We start from the raw sequence: 11,658 nt of genomic DNA, 5'->3' as shown, positions 1-11,658 counted from the left end.
TTTTTGACTAAAAAGGCTAAACTTGACAAACTGAAAGAAAAACTGTGTGCAGTGCAGGATAACCTTTGTATTCTATTTGACAAGAGCTCGTGAGACTGTTTAACATAAAGCTGAAACGAGCACTTTTTGACTAGCATTTACAGCGACCCTCGATCTCGACGGATCTAGGCTTTGGACCCGCTGATCAACATCTGCAGTATTAACGGAAGGAGATCTACTGTATTTGACCAAAATTACAACGTGGCAGCGGTGGGATTCGAACCCACGCCCAAAGAGACTGGAGCCTTAATCCAGCGCCTTAGACCGCTCGGCCACGCTACCAGTAGCGAGGCCGGGAGATGAGACCGCCAGCTTGTGGAGGAGATGCTGTCGCAGCCACCCATAACGTCAGTGTCATGCCCCAAACAGGCTTAACAAATGACTTTTGCTCGAGAACAAAGTGATACAAAAACACACAACAGGCTGTGCTGAATTGGTAGTCCATTGCATTGCCCTCTGATTGTCAACAATCATCCACATATAATAACAGGATTCAGACGCAAGTTTTTTTTGCCACTGTCGTTTTGCCACAGCTGCGACGATCCATCATGGAAACAGACAACCTTTGCAAAATAGACAGCAACAAATACAGCTTCGGGGAAATTCCTCTAAAGGTAACGGCACACTTGCGTCTTCTGCCAATAGTACATTTTGGTTTGTTGTCTCAATTGGCCTCTTTAGGCCACTAAAGGCATGTACGTGGACAGCATGAAAGACGGAGGCCACAATCCCTAGGGAAGCCTTTGGAGGCAAGAAGTCGCAACGCTTACGCAAACTTTACAGCTTCAGTAAGTCCTCTAAACAGTCAAGTATGGCTTTACTGAGACAGATTATATCCTGAAGCCTTGTGATAGAAATAGCAAAATAGCCAGAAGTAGTTGCAAATCGGCGACTAAGATTCAACCGTGCGACGAGGGTGGGACTCGAACCCACGCGTGCAAAGCACAATGGATTAGCAGTCCATCGCCTTAACCTCTCGGCCACCTCGTCCGATAAAGAGACCTGACGGCACTGCTGAAGAAACGAGGGGCTTTTCTTTTATTGCGCACAAAGAGGGGTGCAGTGTGTCACGAGATGGGCCAAGGTTTATAGATAGCGGCACACTTGTGTCTTCTGCCGATGGTACATTTTGCTTTTTTGTCTTAGTTGGGCTCTTGAGCCCACTGGAGGCAAGTAAGTGGACAGTGAGAAAGAAGGTGAGCCACAATCCCTAGGAAACCTTTAAAGACAAAAAGTCGCAATTCACACAACGTTTAAAATACATCCTGGCAGCCGTGGGTAAACCCAGCACCTTAATCTACTTGGCCAAGCTACCTGTCGGCCAAGGACCCCTTTGGCCCGTGAAAGACCACAGTGCCTACACCAGACCTATTGTCACTCCTGCTTGCTGGATCTTTGAGCCTTGCAAACGAGCGGATTGTAAGAAGCAGAAAAACACTTTGGGATGCCAGGCATGCGATGTTCACTTGTGTTGTCGTTTGTACAGGATCTGATTCCTCGAATGGTACAAAAGTGTGCAAATGTGTGGTTAAATCTGTGTGTAAATAAAGTGCAAATGGGAAAAAAAATTAAACGTCCTTTCTGCTAGTATCCTCAGATTCCTTTTTTTTTCCTTTTCAACAGTGGCATGTTATCTTGATAATTCAATTAGGAGGTGGACCATTGTCTCCCAAGATGTGAAGAGCGTTATTCGCCATGAACCTTGACACTTTCTCATGTACATCCTTTGTAAAAGAAAAAGTGTCACATAAAAGCAAATCAGTGTATGGCTTAACACTGTACACTGGTCTGCATAATTCAGTCCTTTAATGTTTTCTGAAAATAAGCTTAGTATGTGTCATTTGGACCTTTTGAATATACCAAAAAAAGGAAAAAAAGAAAATCTTACCATTTTATTTTATATTGGTTGGACAATGTTGCAGATTAAGAAAAAACACTACAAGGAAATTGTGATCAAGGATTCCTTCATGGCAATCTGAACACATAATGCCATGAAGGTATCAGAGTCTTGTGTGCAGTATCTTCCTATATGAAGAACACTTAGGCCAGAGTCATTTTAATCATACATTTAATAAATGTCACAATTTTATATGAGCCACCTTTCATTGGGAATAAGTGTAAGAATGTAGTGCTTAAATGTGATTAGCAGAGAGGTAAACATCGATTAAGATCACAGATAAGGATGAGTATCACTTCCGAGTGAAGAAAAGTAAAACCTATTTCAAAATCCTTTCACTTCAAGATCTGCATGTGGTCAGTACATGCTTGAAGAGAAGAAATGCTGGAACACAGCTCTTTAACACTGCAGCAGCACGTTTTGAAGTCAACCCCGTAGATAATTAAAACACCAACAAAATACATCCATGACTTTTGCGCGTTCATTATTTGGCCTACACATGGTCACCAAAACAAAAATCTAGGTTTCATTTGAGATCACTGGCTTGAACACTTGTTTTGTTATCATGATAGCTGAGCATGGTCTCTGACTGAATCCTTTACATTGTAATTCAAATTCAATTGAAACTTCATCTGATATTGACAAGAACCCCACTGGGTTTCCCAGCACCGTTTGAAAGCTAGAAGAGTAGATCCGAGCCACAAGATGTGAGTCCCGTCTTGGTTGCTTGTGGAGAGCAGAGTGGCGCAGCGGAAGCGTGCTGGGCCCATAACCCAGAGGTCGATGGATCGAAACCATCCTCTGCTAACTGTTACCTTTTTAATACCTCAGTCCCATTCATCAATGGCACTCTGAACACATAATAGCATTGAGGTATCCGAATTCTGTGTTCAACATCTTCCTATATGCACATTTTCAGCTAGCCTAAGGACAGTTAGGCCAAAGTCTTTTTTAATCATACATGTAATAAATGCCGCATTATTTTATATGAGCCCCTTTTCATTGGGAATAAGTGTAAGAATGTAGTGCTTAAATGTGATTAGCAGAGAGGTAAACATCGATTAAGATCACAGATAAGGATGAGTATCACTTCCGAGTGAAGAAAAGTAAAACCTATTTCAAAATCCTTTCACTTCAAGATCTGCATGTGGTCAGTACATGCTTGAAGAGAAGAAATGCTGGAACACAGCTCTTTAACACTGCAGCAGCACGTTTTGAAGTCAACCCCGTAGATAATTAAAACACCAACAAAATACATCCATGACTTTTGCGTTCATTATTTGGCCTACACATGGTCACCAAAACAAAAATCTAGGTTTCATTTGAGATAACTGGCTTGAACACTTGTTTTGTTATCATGATAGCTGAGCATGGTCTCTGACTGAATCCTTTACATTGTAATTCAAATTCAATTGAAACTTCATCTGATATTGACAAGAACCCCACTGGGTTTCCCAGCACCGTTTGAAAGCTAGAAGAGTAGATCCGAGCCACAAGATGTGAGTCCCGTCTTGGTTGCTTGTGGAGAGCAGAGTGGCGCAGCGGAAGCGTGCTGGGCCCATAACCCAGAGGTCGATGGATCGAAACCATCCTCTGCTAACTGTTACTTTTTAATACCTCAGTCCCATTCATCAATGGCACTCTGAACACATAATAGCATTGAGGTATCCGAATTCTGTGTTCAACATCTTCCTATATGCACATTTTCAGCTAGCCTAAGGACAGTTAGGCCAAAGTCTTTTTTAATCATACATGTAATAAATGCCGCATTATTTTATATGAGCCCCTTTTCATTGGGAATAGGGGTAAGAATGTCGTGCTCGCATGTGATTAGCAGAGAGGTGGACATAGATTGAGATCACATTTAAGGATGAGTATTACTTCAGAGTGGGAAAAAGTAAAAACCTATTTCCAGATCCTATTATTTCACTATCTGCATGTGATGAGTACATGGGTGGAAAGGACAAATGCTGGATTCGAATGACCTGCCAACTTTGTGCACCAAACAGAAAGATTGCCATTTCTTCTTTTTGATGCAGGCAAGCAGCAGTTGACTCATTGATGGATGTGGAAAACCTTCCATAATCAAGGCTGAGAGGATAAGGTGACGGACCTAATATCCGTTAGTGTCCCTGCGCCATGTTAAAATCATGCCTACTACATTTGTGATCTTAGTGTCTTACAAATTCACAGATTGTTCCGCCAGAACACAGCTCTTTAACACTGCAACAGAACTATTTAAAGTCATCCACGTAGATAATTAAACCGCGAACGAAATATGTCTTCTACATTTGCGTGTTCAACATGTGACCTAGACAATGGTCACCAAGGCAAGAGGCATCAATCCCTGGCTGTCAGGATGGCCGAGCAGTCTAAGTTCAGGTCGCAGTCTCCTCTGGAGGCGTGGGTTTGAATCCCACTTCTGACAGATGTGTACCTTGTTGCTCAGTTTTTCTGAACTGTGCCCATGCAGGGGAGACTTGTTGAGTTGATACTGAAAAAACATGAGCGAAAAATATTCAACATGCTGACTCTGTTCGATTCTACAGTTTGCTTGGATAATGCTCAAGTCTTCTGCTGCTAGTTTGATATTGAAATATTTTGGCAAAATTTCACTGAATATCGAAGACTCTACCAAATGCTTGAGCATGTCTTTGGACAAAAATAGTTGAAACCTCGCTGTGACACACCAGTCTAGCTTTCATTTGACATCACTGGCTTGAACACTTGTTTTGTTATCATGATAGCTAAGCATGGTCTCTCATTTGAACAAAATCAGGTTCCAGGAATGGCACAAAAGTGTGCAACTGTGTGGCTAAACCTGTCTGTAAATACAGTGCAAAGGGAAAAGAATGCAATGTCTTATCTGCTAGTATCCTCAGATTCCTTATTTTTCGTTTGTATGGTGGCATTTTATCTTCATAAGTCAATTAGGAGATGGCTCATTGATGAACCATGACACTCTCTGATTTACAGCGTTTGTGAAAGAAAAGTTGTCACCTAAAAGTAAATCAGTGTATTGCATAATGTGAACAAGTGAAAAGGACAGATATCACAACAATGCTGTACAGAGTACACTGATCTGCATAATCAGTCCTTTATTGTTTTCTGAAAATAAGCTTAGTATGTGTGTCTTGGACCTATCTGGTTGTTCGAGAAATACATGCAAATCATTACTTTTGACTAAAAAGGCTAAACTTGACAAACTGAAAGAAAAACTGTGTGCAGTGCAGGATAACCTTTGTATTCTATTTGACAAGAGCTCGTGAGACTGTTTAACATAAAGCTGAAACGAGCACTTTTTGACTAGCATTTACAGCGACCCTCGATCTCGACGGATCTAGGCTTTGGACCCGCTGATCAACATCTGCAGTATTAACGGAAGGAGATCTACTGTATTTGACCAAAATTACAACGTGGCAGCGGTGGGATTCGAACCCACGCCTCAAAGAGACTGGAGCCTTAATCCAGCGCCTTAGACCGCTCGGCCACGCTACCAGTAGCGAGGCCGGGAGATGAGACCGCCAGCTTGTGGAGGAGATGCTGTCGCAGCCACCCATAACGTCAGTGTCATGCCCCAAACAGGCTTAACAAATGACTTTTGCTCGAGAACAAAGTGATACAAAAACACACAACAGGCTGTGCTGAATTGGTAGTCCATTGCATTGCCCTCTGATTGTCAACAATCATCCACATATAATAACAGGATTCAGACGCAAGTTTTTTTTGCCACTGTCGTTTTGCCACAGCTGCGACGATCCATCATGGAAACAGACAACCTTTGCAAAATAGACAGCAACAAATACAGCTTCGGGGAAATTCCTCTAAAGGTAACGGCACACTTGCGTCTTCTGCCAATAGTACATTTTGGTTTGTTGTCTCAATTGGCCTCTTTAGGCCACTAAAGGCATGTACGTGGACAGCATGAAAGACGGAGGCCACAATCCCTAGGGAAGCCTTTGGAGGCAAGAAGTCGCAACGCTTACGCAAACTTTACAGCTTCAGTAAGTCCTCTAAACAGTCAAGTATGGCTTTACTGAGACAGATTATATCCTGAAGCCTTGTGATAGAAATAGCAAAAATAGCCAGAAGTAGTTGCAAATCGGCGACTAAGATTCAACCGTGCGACGAGGGTGGGACTCGAACCCACGCGTGCAAAGCACAATGGATTAGCAGTCCATCGCCTTAACCTCTCGGCCACCTCGTCCGATAAAGAGACCTGACGGCACTGCTGAAGAAACGAGGGGCTTTTCTTTTATTGCGCACAAAAGAGGGGTGCAGTGTGTCACGAGATGGGCCAAGGTTTATAGATAGCGGCACACTTGTGTCTTCTGCCGATGGTACATTTTGCTTTTTTGTCTTAGTTGGGCTCTTGAGCCCACTGGAGGCAAGTAAGTGGACAGTGAGAAAGAAGGTGAGCCACAATCCCTAGGAAACCTTTAAAGACAAAAAGTCGCAATTCACACAACGTTTAAAATACATCCTGGCAGCCGTGGGTAAACCCAGCACCTTAATCTACTTGGCCAAGCTACCTGTCGGCCAAGGACCCCTTTGGCCCGTGAAAGACCACAGTGCCTACACCAGACCTATTGTCACTCCTGCTTGCTGGATCTTTGAGCCTTGCAAACGAGCGGATTGTAAGAAGCAGAAAAACACTTTGGGATGCCAGGCATGCGATGTTCACTTGTGTTGTCGTTTGTACAGGATCTGATTCCTCGAATGGTACAAAAGTGTGCAAATGTGTGGTTAAATCTGTGTGTAAATAAAGTGCAAATGGGAAAAAAAATTAAACGTCCTTTCTGCTAGTATCCTCAGATTCCTTTTTTTTTCCTTTTCAACAGTGGCATGTTATCTTGATAATTCAATTAGGAGGTGGACCATTGTCTCCCAAGATGTGAAGAGCGTTATTCGCCATGAACCTTGACACTTTCTCATGTACATCCTTTGTAAAAGAAAAAGTGTCACATAAAAGCAAATCAGTGTATGGCTTAACACTGTACACTGGTCTGCATAATTCAGTCCTTTAATGTTTTCTGAAAATAAGCTTAGTATGTGTCATTTGGACCTTTTGAATATACCAAAAAAGAAAAAGAAAATCTTACCATTTTATTTTATATTGGTTGGACAATGTTGCAGATTAAGAAAAAACACTACAAGGAAATTGTGATCAAGGATTCCTTCATGGCAATCTGAACACATAATGCCATGAAGGTATCAGATTCTTGTGTGCAGTATCTTCCTATATGAAGAACACTTAGGCCAGAGTCATTTTTAATCATACATTTAATAAATGTCACAATTTTATATGAGCCACCTTTCATTGGGAATAAGTGTAAGAATGTAGTGCTTAAATGTGATTAGCAGAGAGGTAAACATCGATTAAGATCACAGATAAGGATGAGTATCACTTCCGAGTGAAGAAAAGTAAAACCTATTTCAAAATCCTTTCACTTCAAGATCTGCATGTGGTCAGTACATGCTTGAAGAGAAGAAATGCTGGAACACAGCTCTTTAACACTGCAGCAGCACGTTTTGAAGTCAACCCCGTAGATAATTAAAACACCAACAAAATACATCCATGACTTTTGCGCGTTCATTATTTGGCCTACACATGGTCACCAAAACAAAATCTAGGTTTCATTTGAGATCACTGGCTTGAACACTTGTTTTGTTATCATGATAGCTGAGCATGGTCTCTGACTGAATCCTTTACATTGTAATTCAAATGAAACTTCATCTGATATTGACAAGAACCCCACTGGGTTTCCCAGCACCGTTTGAAAGCTAGAAGAGTAGATCCGAGCCACTCTTTGCCACAAGATGTGAGTTGCTTGCGGAGAGCAGAGTGGCGCAGCGGAAGCGTGCTGGGCCCATAACCCAGAGGTCGATGGATCGAAACCATCCTCTGCTAACTGTTACCTTTTTAATACCTCAGTCCCATTCATCAATGGCACTCTGAACACATAATAGCATTGAGGTATCCGAATTCTGTGTTCAACATCTTCCTATATGCACATTTTCAGCTAGCCTAAGGACAGTTAGGCCAAAGTCTTTTTTAATCATACATGTAATAAATGCCGCATTATTTTATATGAGCCCCTTTTCATTGGGAATAGGGGTAAGAATGTCGTGCTCGCATGTGATTAGCAGAGAGGTGGACATAGATTGAGATCACATTTAAGGATGAGTATTACTTCAGAGTGGGAAAAAGTAAAAACCTATTTCCAGATCCTATTATTTCACTATCTGCATGTGATGAGTACATGGGTGGAAAGGACAAATGCTGGATTCGAATGACCTGCCAACTTTGTGCACCAAACAGAAAGATTGCCATTTCTTCTTTTTGATGCAGGCAAGCAGCAGTTGACTCATTGATGGATGTGGAAAACCTTCCATAATCAAGGCTGAGAGGATAAGGTGACGGACCTAATATCCGTTAGTGTCCCTGCGCCATGTTAAAATCATGCCTACTACATTTGTGATCTTAGTGTCTTACAAATTCCCCACAGATTGTTCCGCCAGAACACAGCTCTTTAACACTGCAACAGAACTATTTAAAGTCATCCACGTAGATAATTAAACCGCGAACGAAATATGTCTTCTACATTTGCGTGTTCAACATGTGACCTAGACAATGGTCACCAAGGCAAGAGGCATCAATCCCTGGCTGTCAGGATGGCCGAGCAGTCTAAGTTCAGGTCGCAGTCTCCTCTGGAGGCGTGGGTTTGAATCCCACTTCTGACAGATGTGTACCTTGTTGCTCAGTTTTTCTGAACTGTGCCCATGCAGGGGAGACTTGTTGAGTTGATACTGAAAAAACATGAGCGAAAAATATTCAACATGCTGACTCTGTTCGATTCTACAGTTTGCTTGGATAATGCTCAAGTCTTCTGCTGCTAGTTTGATATTGAAATATTTTGGCAAAATTTAACTGAATATCAAGACTCTACCAAATGCTTGAGCATGTCTTTGGACAAAAATAGTTGAAACCTCGCTGTGACACACCAGTCTAGCTTTCATTTGACATCACTGGCTTGAACACTTGTTTTGTTATCATGATAGCTAAGTGTTTTCTGAAAATAAGCTTAGTATGTGTGTCTTGGACCTATCTGGTTGTTCGGAGAAATACATGCAAATCATTACTTTTTGACTAAAAGGCTAAACTTGACAAACTGAAAGAAAAACTGTGTGCAGTGCAGGATAACCTTTGTATTCTATTTGACAAGAGCTCGTGAGACTGTTTAACATAAAGCTGAAACGAGCACTTTTTGACTAGCATTTACAGCGACCCTCGATCTCGACGGATCTAGGCTTTGGACCCGCTGATCAACATCTGCAGTATTAACGGAAGGAGATCTACTGTATTTGACCAAAATTACAACGTGGCAGCGGTGGGATTCGAACCCACGCCTCCAAAGAGACTGGAGCCTTAATCCAGCGCCTTAGACCGCTCGGCCACGCTACCAGTAGCGAGGCCGGGAGATGAGACCGCCAGCTTGTGGAGGAGATGCTGTCGCAGCCACCCATAACGTCAGTGTCATGCCCCAAACAGGCTTAACAAATGACTTTTGCTCGAGAACAAAGTGATACAAAAACACACAACAGGCTGTGCTGAATTGGTAGTCCATTGCATTGCCCTCTGATTGTCAACAATCATCCACATATAATAACAGGATTCAGACGCAAGTTTTTTTTGCCACTGTCGTTTTGCCACAGCTGCGACGATCCATCATGGAAACAGACAACCTTTGCAAAATAGACAGCAACAAATACAGCTTCGGGGAAATTCCTCTAAAGGTAACGGCACACTTGCGTCTTCTGCCAATAGTACATTTTGGTTTGTTGTCTCAATTGGCCTCTTTAGGCCACTAAAGGCATGTACGTGGACAGCATGAAAGACGGAGGCCACAATCCCTAGGGAAGCCTTTGGAGGCAAGAAGTCGCAACGCTTACGCAAACTTTACAGCTTCAGTAAGTCCTCTAAACAGTCAAGTATGGCTTTACTGAGACAGATTATATCCTGAAGCCTTGTGATAGAAATAGCAAAAATAGCCAGAAGTAGTTGCAAATCGGCGACTAAGATTCAACCGTGCGACGAGGGTGGGACTCGAACCCACGCGTGCAAAGCACAATGGATTAGCAGTCCATCGCCTTAACCTCTCGGCCACCTCGTCCGATAAAGAGACCTGACGGCACTGCTGAAGAAACGAGGGGCTTTTCTTTTATTGCGCACAAAAGAGGGGTGCAGTGTGTCACGAGATGGGCCAAGGTTTATAGATAGCGGCACACTTGTGTCTTCTGCCGATGGTACATTTTGCTTTTTTGTCTTAGTTGGGCTCTTGAGCCCACTGGAGGCAAGTAAGTGGACAGTGAGAAAGAAGGTGAGCCACAATCCCTAGGAAACCTTTAAAGACAAAAAGTCGCACCACACAACGTTTAAAATACATCCTGGCAGCCGTGGGTAAACCCAGCACCTTAATCTACTTGGCCAAGCTACCTGTCGGCCAAGGACCCCTTTGGCCCGTGAAAGACCACAGTGCCTACACCAGACCTATTGTCACTCCTGCTTGCTGGATCTTTGAGCCTTGCAAACGAGCGGATTGTAAGAAGCAGAAAAACACTTTGGGATGCCAGGCATGCGATGTTCACTTGTGTTGTCGTTTGTACAGGATCTGATTCCTCGAATGGTACAAAAGTGTGCAAATGTGTGGTTAAATCTGTGTGTAAATAAAGTGCAAATGGGAAAAAAAATTAAACGTCCTTTCTGCTAGTATCCTCAGATTCCTTTTTTTTTCCTTTTCAACAGTGGCATGTTATCTTGATAATTCAATTAGGAGGTGGACCATTGTCTCCCAAGATGTGAAGAGCGTTATTCGCCATGAACCTTGACACTTTCTCATGTACATCCTTTGTAAAAGAAAAAGTGTCACATAAAAGCAAATCAGTGTATGGCTTAACACTGTACACTGGTCTGCATAATTCAGTCCTTTAATGTTTTCTGAAAATAAGCTTAGTATGTGTCATTTGGACCTTTTGAATATACCAAAAAAAAGAAAAAAAGAAAATCTTACCATTTTATTTTATATTGGTTGGACAATGTTGCAGATTAAGAAAAAACACTACAAGGAAATTGTGATCAAGGATTCCTTCATGGCAATCTGAACACATAATGCCATGAAGGTATCAGAGTCTTGTGTGCAGTATCTTCCTATATGAAGAACACTTAGGCCAGAGTCATTTTTAATCATACATTTAATAAATGTCACAATTTTATATGAGCCACCTTTCATTGGGAATAAGTGTAAGAATGTAGTGCTTAAATGTGATTAGCAGAGAGGTAAACATCGATTAAGATCACAGATAAGGATGAGTATCACTTCCGAGTGAAGAAAAGTAAAACCTATTTCAAAATCCTTTCACTTCAAGATCTGCATGTGGTCAGTACATGCTTGAAGAGAAGAAATGCTGGAACACAGCTCTTTAACACTGCAGCAGCACGTTTTGAAGTCAACCCCGTAGATAATTAAAACACCAACAAAATACATCCATGACTTTTGCGCGTTCATTATTTGGCCTACACATGGTCACCAAAACAAAAATCTAGGTTTCATTTGAGATCACTGGCTTGAACACTTGTTTTGTTATCATGATAGCTGAGCATGGTCTCTGACTGAATCCTTTACATTGTAATTCAAATTCAATTGAAACTTCATCTGATATTG

At 42.0% G+C, this 11,658-nt stretch overlaps 9 non-coding genes across 9 annotated transcripts; 3 read left to right on the top strand and 6 right to left on the bottom strand.

Annotated features, from left to right (window-relative positions):
- Positions 1-241: 241 nt before the first annotated feature.
- Positions 242-321, bottom strand: trnal-aag. Its single transcript has one exon. It is a non-coding gene; the product is annotated as a tRNA-Leu (tRNA).
- A 626-nt stretch (positions 322-947) lies between these two features.
- On the bottom strand, positions 948-1,029 carry trnas-gcu. The gene has a single exon. It is a non-coding gene; the product is annotated as a tRNA-Ser (tRNA).
- A 1,642-nt stretch (positions 1,030-2,671) lies between these two features.
- Positions 2,672-2,743, top strand: trnam-cau. Its single transcript has one exon. It is a non-coding gene; the product is annotated as a tRNA-Met (tRNA).
- A 720-nt stretch (positions 2,744-3,463) lies between these two features.
- trnam-cau lies at positions 3,464-3,535 on the top strand. Its single transcript has one exon. It is a non-coding gene; the product is annotated as a tRNA-Met (tRNA).
- Positions 3,536-5,353: 1,818 nt separating this feature from the next.
- trnal-aag lies at positions 5,354-5,434 on the bottom strand. The gene has a single exon. It is a non-coding gene; the product is annotated as a tRNA-Leu (tRNA).
- Positions 5,435-6,061: 627 nt separating this feature from the next.
- trnas-gcu lies at positions 6,062-6,143 on the bottom strand. Its single transcript has one exon. It is a non-coding gene; the product is annotated as a tRNA-Ser (tRNA).
- A 1,632-nt stretch (positions 6,144-7,775) lies between these two features.
- On the top strand, positions 7,776-7,847 carry trnam-cau. Its single transcript has one exon. It is a non-coding gene; the product is annotated as a tRNA-Met (tRNA).
- Positions 7,848-9,319: 1,472 nt separating this feature from the next.
- trnal-aag lies at positions 9,320-9,401 on the bottom strand. The gene has a single exon. It is a non-coding gene; the product is annotated as a tRNA-Leu (tRNA).
- A 627-nt stretch (positions 9,402-10,028) lies between these two features.
- trnas-gcu lies at positions 10,029-10,110 on the bottom strand. The gene has a single exon. It is a non-coding gene; the product is annotated as a tRNA-Ser (tRNA).
- Between the last annotated feature and the right edge of the window lie 1,548 nt (positions 10,111-11,658).

This window comes from Silurus meridionalis, unplaced genomic scaffold (genome assembly GCF_014805685.1).
Source record: "Silurus meridionalis isolate SWU-2019-XX unplaced genomic scaffold, ASM1480568v1 Scaffold576, whole genome shotgun sequence".
Classification (NCBI taxonomy): domain Eukaryota; kingdom Metazoa; phylum Chordata; class Actinopteri; order Siluriformes; family Siluridae; genus Silurus; species Silurus meridionalis.
The sequence above is the reverse complement of the archived record's forward strand: the minus strand, read 5'-3'. Positions and strand labels throughout refer to the sequence as shown.